This window comes from Rosa rugosa, chromosome 4, assembly GCF_958449725.1.
Source record: "Rosa rugosa chromosome 4, drRosRugo1.1, whole genome shotgun sequence".
Lineage (NCBI taxonomy): Eukaryota > Viridiplantae > Streptophyta > Magnoliopsida > Rosales > Rosaceae > Rosa > Rosa rugosa.
In genome coordinates this window covers 13,243,914-13,255,784 of record NC_084823.1, presented here as the reverse complement: position 1 = coordinate 13,255,784, position 11,871 = coordinate 13,243,914, and the positions used below count along the sequence as shown (strand labels likewise).

Genomic DNA, 11,871 nt, shown 5'->3' with positions numbered 1-11,871 from the left:
GACGTATTATTGTAGAAAGTGATTCCACTGCAAAACAATTCCATTGTATCACAAGCTGCGGCGTTCGTATCTTTTATGTCAATCGACAAAGCTAACTAAATCTGGTGTTCATGTAATAATTCCCATTTGTATCGCTTTCATGATTTGGCAATCTGTGGCCTACGCGGTATGCAGGGTTGGGTTTGTTCCTCTAATGCATGGGCTTGAATGAAAGTATATTGACATTAATATTTTTATATGTTTTAAGTATAATTCCTCCAACTGTTTATTAGGAGTTAACCATGAATGCCATGAAAAAATATTTCAATCTCATTGATTTGGGGTGCTGCTATTCACACACAATTATTTTAATTCAATTCTGTTTTACAAATTATTCTAACTATCATCCCTTGTAATTCTATTTCTTTTATTTATTTATTTTTTCTTTTATCTATTTGGCAAGTCAATCATGAATCAAACATGGGAGTTTCTATTCATACCTCCAAAATTAGCATTTGGACCTCCCTACTTAATAGACCTCCAATTTACTTTTAAAAATAACCAATATGCTATCTACACCTCCCTAATTTTCCCAAAATGCCCACTGTCCAATAAAATCAATAAAAGCCATTTTTTTGGAAGATTTTATTCATACCTCCAAAAACCCATTGTACTATTCTTAACCCTTCACCCACTTAACGACAACAAAAAAATCTTATGAATTTCACAGTAGTAGAAATACATATATGAATTCATGCACAAAACAAAAATAAAGAACAAGAAAATCGTGGGAGATGAAAAGAGATGGGGTCTATATCTGGGATATCTCAATGGCCTGAAAGCAAAACGCTAAAAGCTGAAGATGTCTTGATTTTCAAAAAAACAGACCCATTGTAATCAAGATAGTGAAAAAAGAAGAACATAAAACTTCTAAACCCATATCTTGTGTGAAGACACCAAAATGATGTTATGCTCAATTACTGAATCGTCACATTCTTCCATAGAGTTTGATGTATATTGTAGGGTTTACGTTGGAGAATAATATTTTCTCCAAGTTGAAGACTACATACTGTCTTGAAGGTAAGAAGAAACTCTTTATTTTATTTTTGAAATGTTTGTGTCCTTATTAGCAATTTGACATGAGTTGACAAAGTCAACTATAACTTGGAAAAAAAAAGAGGTCCAAATGCCAATTTTGGAAGTATGAATAGAAGTTCCCATCAAACATCATTATGCAATAAATTAATTTTCTCTTACCTATAAATAAAGGAAAAATAATACGTTCATTAAGTGAAATGACCTGTATTATTAGACGAGAATATGCTTCCCAAGTAATTACATTCATCCAACTGAATCTAAATTGCAAAGTTTGTTCTCATACAAGTAGGAGGGGGGTAAAACTCATGCTTTACTCGCTCATTGTCTTGGGTTCCAATATTGCACCTAGCTTACTAGAGCTTCTCATCTCTTATAGATTGGCAATAAGCCATTTTCAAACGAAGTCTGCAAATTTGAGAAATTTGTAAGTAAAAAAAAAAATGGAGTATAGTTCAAAATTAATTGTTTGAATAAGACTAGCTTGAGGGGCTAGACAAATGTAGACACACGCATAATCAATGATATGAACTCTTAATTTAATGTATTTTAGATAACTGTATTGAAAGAATACTGACCCATAAATAATAAGAATGTATTATGCAAGGCTGAGGAAAAACTTTGCAATTGTGATTCAGTTGGATGAACGTAATTATCTAGGAATCATATTCCTTGTCTATCTAATAATACAGGTCATTCCACTTAACGAACATATTATTTTGGGTTATTATCACAAATGGTACCTGAACTATACCTCAATCTTATCGATGGTACCTGAACTTCAATTTTGATCACAACCAGTACCCGAACTTTTCGATTTCATTTTAAATGGTACCTAAGGCCACCTTCAGTCACTATTCCGGCCAAAAAAGCCAAATCTAAAATTAAAAAAAAAGTTCAAGGCAAGTCTATTAACAAAAAGATCATCACTATATATGATCGCAACCCTTGAAATCATCAAAGATCATCACTATGATCGCCTTACATGCTGTTTTTAGTCGGAATAGTGACCGGAGGTGGCTCTAGGTACCATTTAAAATGAAATCGAAAAGTTTGGGTACTGGTTGTGATCAAAATTGAAGTTCAGGTACCATCGATAAGATTGAGGTATAATTCAGGTACCATTTGTGATAATAACCTATTATTTTTCCTTCATTTATAGGTAAATTAAAATTTTGATTTATTGTATAATGATATATTGATGTTTGATTCATGATTGACTTACCAAATAGAAAAAAGAAAAAGAATCAGAATTGCAATGGAGGGTAGTTAGGGTAATTTGTAAAAAAGAATTGAATTAAAATAATAGAAAAATAGAAAGGTGTGTGAATAGAGAAAATGGGTGTGTGAATAGCACCACCCATTTTAAAAGTAGCTTTTGCGTTTTGCAACTCAAGTTAATTAGCACTAATTGTTGCTCTATTATTATTGTTGGGTTAGAACTTAAGGATTGTAAGATTTGGTTTGAAGTTTGCCACATATTGTTTGATTTTCATTGATTTACTTGCAACCTAACTAAAATATAGAAGTAGAGTTGTAAAGGTTTGAGTTTTTAACCTAGCTAATAGATTAGACTTTTTTAATTACAACCTAAATATGGGATGCTTATGTTTAGCTAACCTGATTTCTAGGAATTTTGATATCAACATATATATTAGAATCATTTTTCACATCAACCTCTTTTTTAGGTTTTCTATCATTGTGATTGACTATATTTATTAGGTTGAAAGTGTCTATGTTATCCCTATATTAGATACATTATAAAGGCAACAATTGAGAATGAACAAGTAGAGTGAAATCCACACTCCCTATTTTACAATTAACACTCCACGTTTTTTTTTTTTTTTGTAACTTAAATTTTGTCTTTTTATGAGAATTTTGACCAAAGAAGGAAAAAATGAGAGTGGATTACAAATTAGGGAGTGTGAATTTCTCAAAGATCAATTGTTTCTTCAGAGCTGTTGGGCTTTTGTTAGTACTACGGCAGTGGAATGGGCAGTTTACTGTGTAAGTGGTTATACGAACATAATGGGAGCTTTAAATAAAGACCATTCTCTTTGTGTTACAATAGTGTACTTGCCCGATTTATTTCACCATGAGGTAAACTTTATTTTAATTTGGTAATGAAAAACCACTTGAGTATTGTTTTTCCTCTATGTCTCTGTCATGTTTGTTAGTAATCATAAATTCTTTTGTAGAGCATTATTGATAAAGAGTTATCAAAGAAATAGTGAAGGCTAAAGGCGGGGTTAAATGCAAATATCGTAATAATGACTATATGAATGACCCTGATTGCATCAGCCCTACAAAAGAAGTTTATAGGCCTGTGTCTCTCTTGTGCGTATGGAGATGATTTTCATTGTGTGGTTTTTGTATGCTTGGAAGATGACCCAAATGGGAAATACATACTTGTCCAGAATTCTTATGGAACTGAAATAGGATCTGGAGAATTAAGCCAACATACTCCATGCCTCCTTGTTTTGCATTTCATGGAACGTGATACAACAACCACTTTTACAACTATATGTTATTTATGGTTATGGGTTTATAGATCATTTTGGTGTGTTGAAAGATCAACGTGTTTCAGAAAATGTGTAGATCACTATTGTTGAAATAGTTTATGAAGTGGTTTCAACCTTACTGACTACTGGTATAATTATTCAGAAAATGAATGCCAAAAAGTAAACGACTTAAAAAAAAAAAAACAATATTACCAAAAAGTAGCAATGGAAACAATTGAAACCAAATTAGGTTAGGTTATAAGGAAAATGACTTGAATGGCTAGCCGATAACCAACGACTTAAACTTTGAAACAACCCATCATCCTGGACTAGCTTGTATTGGAAATAATAGTTTTAGCACAAAATGATCTATTAGAACGGTCAAAACAAGCCAAAAGCTACTCCATGTTTGTTTGATCAAAGTGAATCTCTGAGTTTGTCACTTTATCATAGATTTAAGACTAATAAAATTCTTCTCAACTCAGTTACACCCAAAATGTTGTCATCCAACTGTCTCTAAATATGTTCGGGATTTTCTCTCAGATATCTTTTTTTTGACTTATCAAGACCACCATGATATTTTTTACGACTATGAATTTTAATCATGACTTGGTATACATGAGAAACAAATAAACTTGTTTTTTTTTCTGGATGATATCTCTTAATGGCATATATCACTTTTTCCAACTTTCAGAAAGACTCATAGAGAATATATTATGCTATCTTGTCATTCTAGTCGTAGCAACTCAAATAACGTGTTGTCAATACTTCGGTATAGTCTATTTTTTTTTTTTTTTTTTATGTTTTCATATTATATATGTGCTTCATCTTCCTTTCTGTTTTATTATCTGTGTTGAAATTCAAGATGTTCCCACCCTTGCACAAGCATTATCAAATCTAACGACAATATTTTTTTTTTTCTATCACGTACACTCATATTGTTTTATTAAAAAAGAGCTAGCCATCTCAGCATAAACTTCTTGCAACGTTGTACAATCCAAACTTACAAAACCATATAATTACAAATCTTTAAGGGACTGCTCCATTTCCAAAATATTAGTGAATTTTGTATTGTTATTTCAATCAATTTGGCTTAGGGTCATGCTTAATTGGGATCCTTAAACGGCACATCAGACTTGGAGTTTACATTGGTCACTTATGTGCGACATAAGCTTCTTGAACAAATTTTGCAATCTCTGCGTCCGTGTATACTAGAACTAAGTTATTCAGCAAACGATTCGACATATACATGAGAAAGCCCCGCGCACCTTTGGAGGGAAATGCTAAGTTGATGGTATTTGGTGGCTAAAAGCGAACGATTATCAAGCTCTTGGAAGTTTTGATGAGATCGAATTGCTTAACATTAGTTACCTAAATGAGAAAGGGTAAAAATGGTGGGGGCATCCTAATTATATTATACATCTATCTAAAGGGCGTCGAACTGTGCCATTGTTCATTCGAGACCTGAATTGAATGATGCTTTTGCCCTTTCATTTTCTTCTAATTACGGGTTGTCACTCTTCTATAATCTTCTATAAGAGTGTGTTTGTATGAGGGAAAAAATGATGCAATTTAATTGAAAGTGAGGATTTCTTAATTCCTAAAAGCCAATTTCCTCGTTTGGCATTATCAGATTGGTAATTTTAAATTTCTCTGTGGAAAAAAATGAAGGAATTCGTTATTTAAATTCCTCATTTCAATTTCCACCAAAATAGGTGTCATTTACGAATTCCTTTGCAGTATTCAATTTTTATTTCCAAAACAAGACTTTTTTCTATTTTATCTTTTTATTTGTTTTAAACTTTCTTAATTTATCACACATTTCAAATCCTAAATAGATGCAACCAAACAATAGAAATTGCAATTAATGGAATTTTAAATTGATGGAGTTAAAGATCTCATCATTTAATTCTTAGGTTCACCCCTATGGTGAATGAGCATATTCACCCAATTGTCGATTAACGCATAATAACTTTATAATTTTCTAATCCAACCATTCATTTTGTATAACGTAATACAAAGATTAGGTTTGTAAAAAATCAATCAAATTGAAGACCTTTCAGTTATTCATTTCTATGAAATACATGGACGGTTCATCATAATAGTAGTAAATGTTATTAGAACCATCCATTTGTTTGATTCAATTAGATAATTAAACGATTTCTGATTCGATTGATTTTTTACAGAGATGATCTTTAAAGACTAATTTAAGATATGGACCGTTGGATTATAAATTTATTAAATAAAAGTATGTTAATCGACAATATGGGTGAATATGCTCATTCACCCTAAGGGTGAACCTAAGAATTGTTCTTTATAAATTACTACGGATTTTGTAATTTTCTCATCCAAACACACTCTAAGTTTCTTCCGTAATCTATTTCCTCACTTACGGGCTGCTTAATGAGAAGTTCGATTGCTGATATTTCCGTCTTAACGCAGTAGAAGGCACCGTAGTCTGAGACCTCGATGATCGATTGGACCGATTTCAAGTATCGTTTGAAAGCCTTCTTTACTACTCATTCTGGGAAACTGAGCTCATTTGATCAAATCGGAGGATCCGATTGAGCAATCAGAGATATATGAGAGATTAAGCTCCAGGTAAGCTTATTTGATCGAATGGTTTGACATTTTGGGTGCGATTGAAGATTTTCAGAAAAGGTTGTATATCTTTATGGGTGCGATCAAATGAGCATGAAAATGAGTCTTTTTGATAGCTATTTGATCGAATGGTTTGACATTTTGGGTGCGATCGAATGTATATCTTTATAATCTTAAACACACTACTTTGGGAGCACAGTGCTACAATACTTACGGAGCACAGTGCCACAATACTCTCGGAGCTCAGCTCTTCACCTTATGTTGAACTCTTCCTTTTCATGGGATGAGACAAGTATCCAATTCAACCTTTGCAAGGTAACTGGACATTATCCCCATGAGGCTCCAGAATCCGTTGTTTATGGTCCCCCGGACCTCATAACTCAAGCAGAAAGTTTTGTTTCTCTCCCAGATGTCAAGCTATTTCCCAACAAGTATAGGGAGATAATGGCCAAGAAACTTTCCGGCATACAAGTCCCGGTAGAAGATCAGGCAGCTATCATTGAAAAAATATTTGAGGTGGTTCAAGTGGCGATCGATGGTTTTCCAATAGTTGTGTGCGTATGGGATGTGACTGTCCGCATCTTGGACAGTGCTAGTAATCTTGGCTTAGAGAATGTGCCTCGAAACTCATGGATCACTCAACTATTTGCTGAGGAATATGGGGTTACAATGGAATATATGTTTCCATATGTTCTCAAGTTTATTCCGGCAGCAAAGCCATGCATTGATGGCTTAGAGAAAGTGAGATTCGATAGTTTGGAAGACAATGCTAGACAGACGCCGTGTGCTATTTGTAGAGAGGCCCTCGATCATTTTGCTGCAGAACAAGGAACTGATGGTCAGCTAATGATTACTCGCTTGCCCTGCTTACATGTTTATCATGAAGATTGTATTGTTCAATGGCTTAAGATGAATCCATCGTATCCCTTATGCCGATACCCACTGCCAACTGCTTCAAGGCCGCGGCATTGGGATTTGCTCATGTGTGCTGGTGGTATACTAACTGCTGCTACGTGTGTTGGTTTGCTCATCAACCTTATCAAAAGATAGCTCGATATCATATTTCGTAGGATATTACTCCCTAAAGTTTAGGTTAATTTTCTTTTTTTTGTAACAAAAGTTTAGGGTATTTTTCACTGTCATACCAAAGTATAATTTTTTTGCATTTTCTGATCTTATTTTTCACTGTCATACCTAGGATGTTACTCCCTAAAGTTTAGGGTAATTTTCTTTTTTTGTAACAAAAGTTTAGGGTATTTTTCACTGTCATACCTAAGTATTAATTTTTTGCATTTTCTTATCTTATTTTTGAGTCCGTTAGCAATTCCTTATGATTTCCATTGGTATGTCAATGACTCAATGTAGTATAGCTCAGACGTCCTGGTTATATAGATATCTTACATATTCCTGCTTCATAAAAGCATGACTTACAAAATAAATTAAGAAAAGACACATGCAGTAGTGGATTGCATGAAGACAGTACTAGTATATAATTTAATCTTAATCTGGGTTCCCAAAATATATATCTATAACATCAATGACTATTGCAATATATAGGTAGACAAATAATGCTCCTGAGGTATGAATTCCTTTGAAGGTCCTAAAGCATATAAAGCTACTTTTTTCAGCATAACTACTAAGCCTAAGCAGTTGCACATGGAACATCCCACCCAACTAGTTTCGAATTTTGCTGTTGTTGCCTCAGCTGCCAATCCTGCAGCATTAACACGCAACTTGGTCAGAGCTTTATATTGATCTCCTTGCAAGCATTTACATAAGCATTTAAGAAAAAGTAACTTCAAACAGGTAGCAGATCTTATGCCTCTAAAATTAACATGTTAGGGAAAAAGAGTAGATTGCTCAAAATGAGAATGAAATTTATGCCCTAAGCCCTTGCAAGGAGCATCACATAACAGAACTAGGAGATTAGGGAGGCCACTTAGTTTTTGGTTCTTCTCTCTTTTAATTTTCTTCTATCAACTTTTTCCATATTTTTCCCTCTTCCCCATAGTCAATACTGTCTATAACTAAAAAGAAGATGCATGTGTATTCGTATATCTACCTTTCTTGAGGAAAGCAGGGTTTTCCAACAAAGCACACCTGAATTTTCCTTCAACCTGCAAACAAAATATTTAAATTCCTAAAATATTTGTACATCCAAAATATTTTGGTCACCAACAAATGAAAGAAGACCAGGGAGTGACACTTACTCTTCCTTATAGTTGCCGGCGTTGTTCCCATTGTCAGAGCCGCTGCAGAAAGCATATGAATTGCTTCCCAAAAGACAGGCGTCAAAAGATGTCCTAGTTGGGATTGCAAACTTGTTTTGTAGTTTGGTGCAACAAGTCACCTGAGTAGCAACTGTGGAACACAACTTCTTTTGAATCCTCAGAGTTCTCGGGAAACACCTTGGTTGATGTTCAGGTTGATGAAAAGATCAAACCTGGCATTCCTGGTTGCTTCCCTCTTCCTTTGAAGAATCAAACATTAATCCAGGTGCCTTTGGTGTATCGTCTTCAAACGATCTGCGGGATGAGGCCACTCTTGTGCTCAGTACGTTAACTTCACTATTTCTCAATGTGCTTACAACCACCATTTTGTCACAGCAGTTATGTGGCAGTTGAGAAGCACAATCACAGGAACACGGTAAAATACGTCCATCACTTAATATAGGCTTTTCCGATGTGTACTCAAGAGTAGTCTGAACCACTTCCGCGCTCACAGAAAGATGGTGACTTTTGTTGCATTCTGCGGGAACAGCTGAACAACCTAAAAGATGGCTTCTTCACGTTTGCATACTTTGACTCGGTAGCACGTACAAGATTGATCCTGATCTCCACATTACAACCGAATAGAGATTGGAGTGCACTTGCAATGATTTTCCATGACTTCTCAGCCTTGGATACATAATCAGGGTGGCAGAATTCCAATTCAGCTATAGCGAGACCTAAAATAAACCACTATTCAGTAATACTCTCATGAGAGAAAGAACACCCACATTTAATGTTACATATATCCATGATTATACAGATGATAACAGACTGCATGTCATGAAACGTCATCTAACAAGTATAAAACTAGGTGGAAGTACCTTGATTCACAAATAGAGACGACAATCTTCCTTGTTTCCTCAAAAAGTTCTTGAATGACTTAGATTGCCATAAATCTATAGCTCTCTTCCATACGGATTCCAACTGTTCATCAATATCCTTTTGCATTCCCAACTTGTCTGATGTGTTGACATTGCATGAAGTAGGGTCAAGAATCTTGAAGCTCTGCCCTGTACATCATGTACACAAAAGAAAATATGTCATGAACCCGAGCAGAAACAAAGTTCAATGTGCAATTCGTAGAAAACTAATTAAGGAAAAGAAAAATGACTTGCATATAATAGGAGTACATTCTCACCTCTCTCGTGTATTTCTCATACTCTTTGTATCACTAGCATCCAATGAGGAGGAGGATTCCGCAGAGCTTAGCTGCAATAGAGCTGCAGTAAGCCATGTTGTTTGATTCTTGGATACCCTTAATTACTTCTCAGTTTCAGAGAATATTTTCAATGCATGACTCAGTTTCTGGAGGTCCATTTCAGCTGTGACAAGGAAAATTGAAACAACACCATAGTATAGGCATATAATTGTAAGATGAGACAGAGTAAGGAACTGCGTATATTAGAGAAACAATAAGCATATGCAAAGAAACTATAACAGGACAAGTATAACAAGTTTAAAGTAGAACTTTGTTCATCCAAGAAGAAAGCAAAGAGGATATGCACACTGAAGCAGAGAGAAGATGGAGTCATAATGATAATTTACAGTATATAATTTTATCAAATTAATAATTGTTCAAGTACTTGACAAATCATTGAAACCTAATTTTCCATTAACGTCAGTTTAGCAAACAGTAAGTTATGACCGAAATCTAACAAAATTTATGGTCTAAGACAGCATGCTTAAAGCACTTACATTTACTGAAATATACTAAGATGTGACCATATTATATATGATATCTTAAACTACTTACAGGTATGCCTACGAGAGAACTGTTTCTGGACTTCAGAACCACCTTCCTCACCAGCAAGGATGTCCATAATAAGATTTGCCAACTGCGATATAAGTTGCATCGGATCAATCCTTGATCTCATCAACTCCCAGGCCCTTAAAACTGTATTAGAAGTGTCAGATGACAATGCCAGATCTAGCAAATCGAGTAATTCATCATCAGAAACAGCTCCAATCTGCAAAACAATACAAATGATTAAATTTCTATAAAATCTGAGACAAATAGAGGTGGGTTATAGATGAAAAAAAATTAAAAATAAAGAATCGATGATAAACTGCCAAGCACTCACAAGCTCGTATGCCAAGCCCATTGTGATTTTTTTACCAAGCAAACTTAGCTGATCAAGCATCATCTCTGCATCCCTAAGTGAACCATATGATTTGGCAGCAATGAAGTTTAAAGCAACCTGATCAAACTCAAGACCCTCTTCAACACAGATTTTTCCCAACTTGCTTGCAATATCACCATCCTTAATCTTTGGGAAGTGATATCTCTGGGACCGTGATACTGATTCCGCGGCAGCTTATCCAGATCAGGAGTGATCATCACAAAGACAACATGTTGAGAAAGGTTATCAACGCTACTCAAAATAGTCGCCCATGTTTCCCCACGCATCAAGTGGCACTCATCAATGATGAAAACCTTAAACCGTGAAGAAACGGGAGGTGTAGCTGCATTCATAATAAGACAACCTAAACCGGTCTCTCCGGTTGATTCTCACAGAATCTATTTCCTTGATATCTCTGCTGTTTCCAGAAAAGTACACATTACACTTGCACGGCCTGTACTCCTCCAGTGAAAGACAATTAAGTGCTGCAGCAAAAATTCTTGAGGCTGATGTCTTTCCTGTACCTTGTGGACCATGGAAAAGATAGAATGAAGTTATTCTTCCTCTAGAGACAGCACCTAAAAGAGACCTCGCAACAACATTTTGTCCCACCAAGTCGATGAAAGACTTTGGCCTGAATTTCTGACTCAGACTCCTGGGCTTTTCTAACTGTGAACTGGTTTCATTTCCTATATATGCGTTTCAAGCTTCTGTGGTCATAAAGTGAAAAATCATCTAAATTCTTGTATAACAAAAGATGATCATCAGCATCAAAAGAAATGTTAGCTTCTCTGAATCTAGGGGTTCTTGACCACCAGCAGCTTACTCCACCACCGGGATGATCATGATCTCCAATACCAACCTCTTCGTTTGCAAAAATGGGTGTACCATGGCTTGAAATAGCCTGCTGAAGGGTATGGACTGCCAGTTCGACTCCTACAACCACCAATTGCCCCACCCAGACACTTGAACACGATTTTTACACTCTGATTTTCATTTTGATGCAATCTGATCTACTCTTTCTAAACATGATGATCTGACAGTTTCTTCATAATCCACATCCTCAAAGGCTTAACGCATGTCAAGGCCAATCCTTTATCCTTAAGCTTCCATTTTCGTCTTAAGCCCATATCCAACATGAACTTGAACGCGTTCGTAGAATTGGGTTTACCCATAAATTTGATTATAACAGCACAACGTAATTCAAAATCGAGTTTATCATGAACTTTTTGTGTGAAAGAAACATTTGGGTCCTTTTGTACCTTGAGAATACTGCATGGTTCTACTGAAGGGACCAACTGGGTT

At 35.2% G+C, this 11,871-nt stretch overlaps 1 pseudogene; it reads right to left on the bottom strand.

The window, feature by feature from the left end:
• Window positions 1-7,818: 7,818 nt before the first annotated feature.
• On the bottom strand, window positions 7,819-11,844 carry LOC133744372 (protein STICHEL-like 2; annotated as a pseudogene).
• Between the last annotated feature and the right edge of the window lie 27 nt (window positions 11,845-11,871).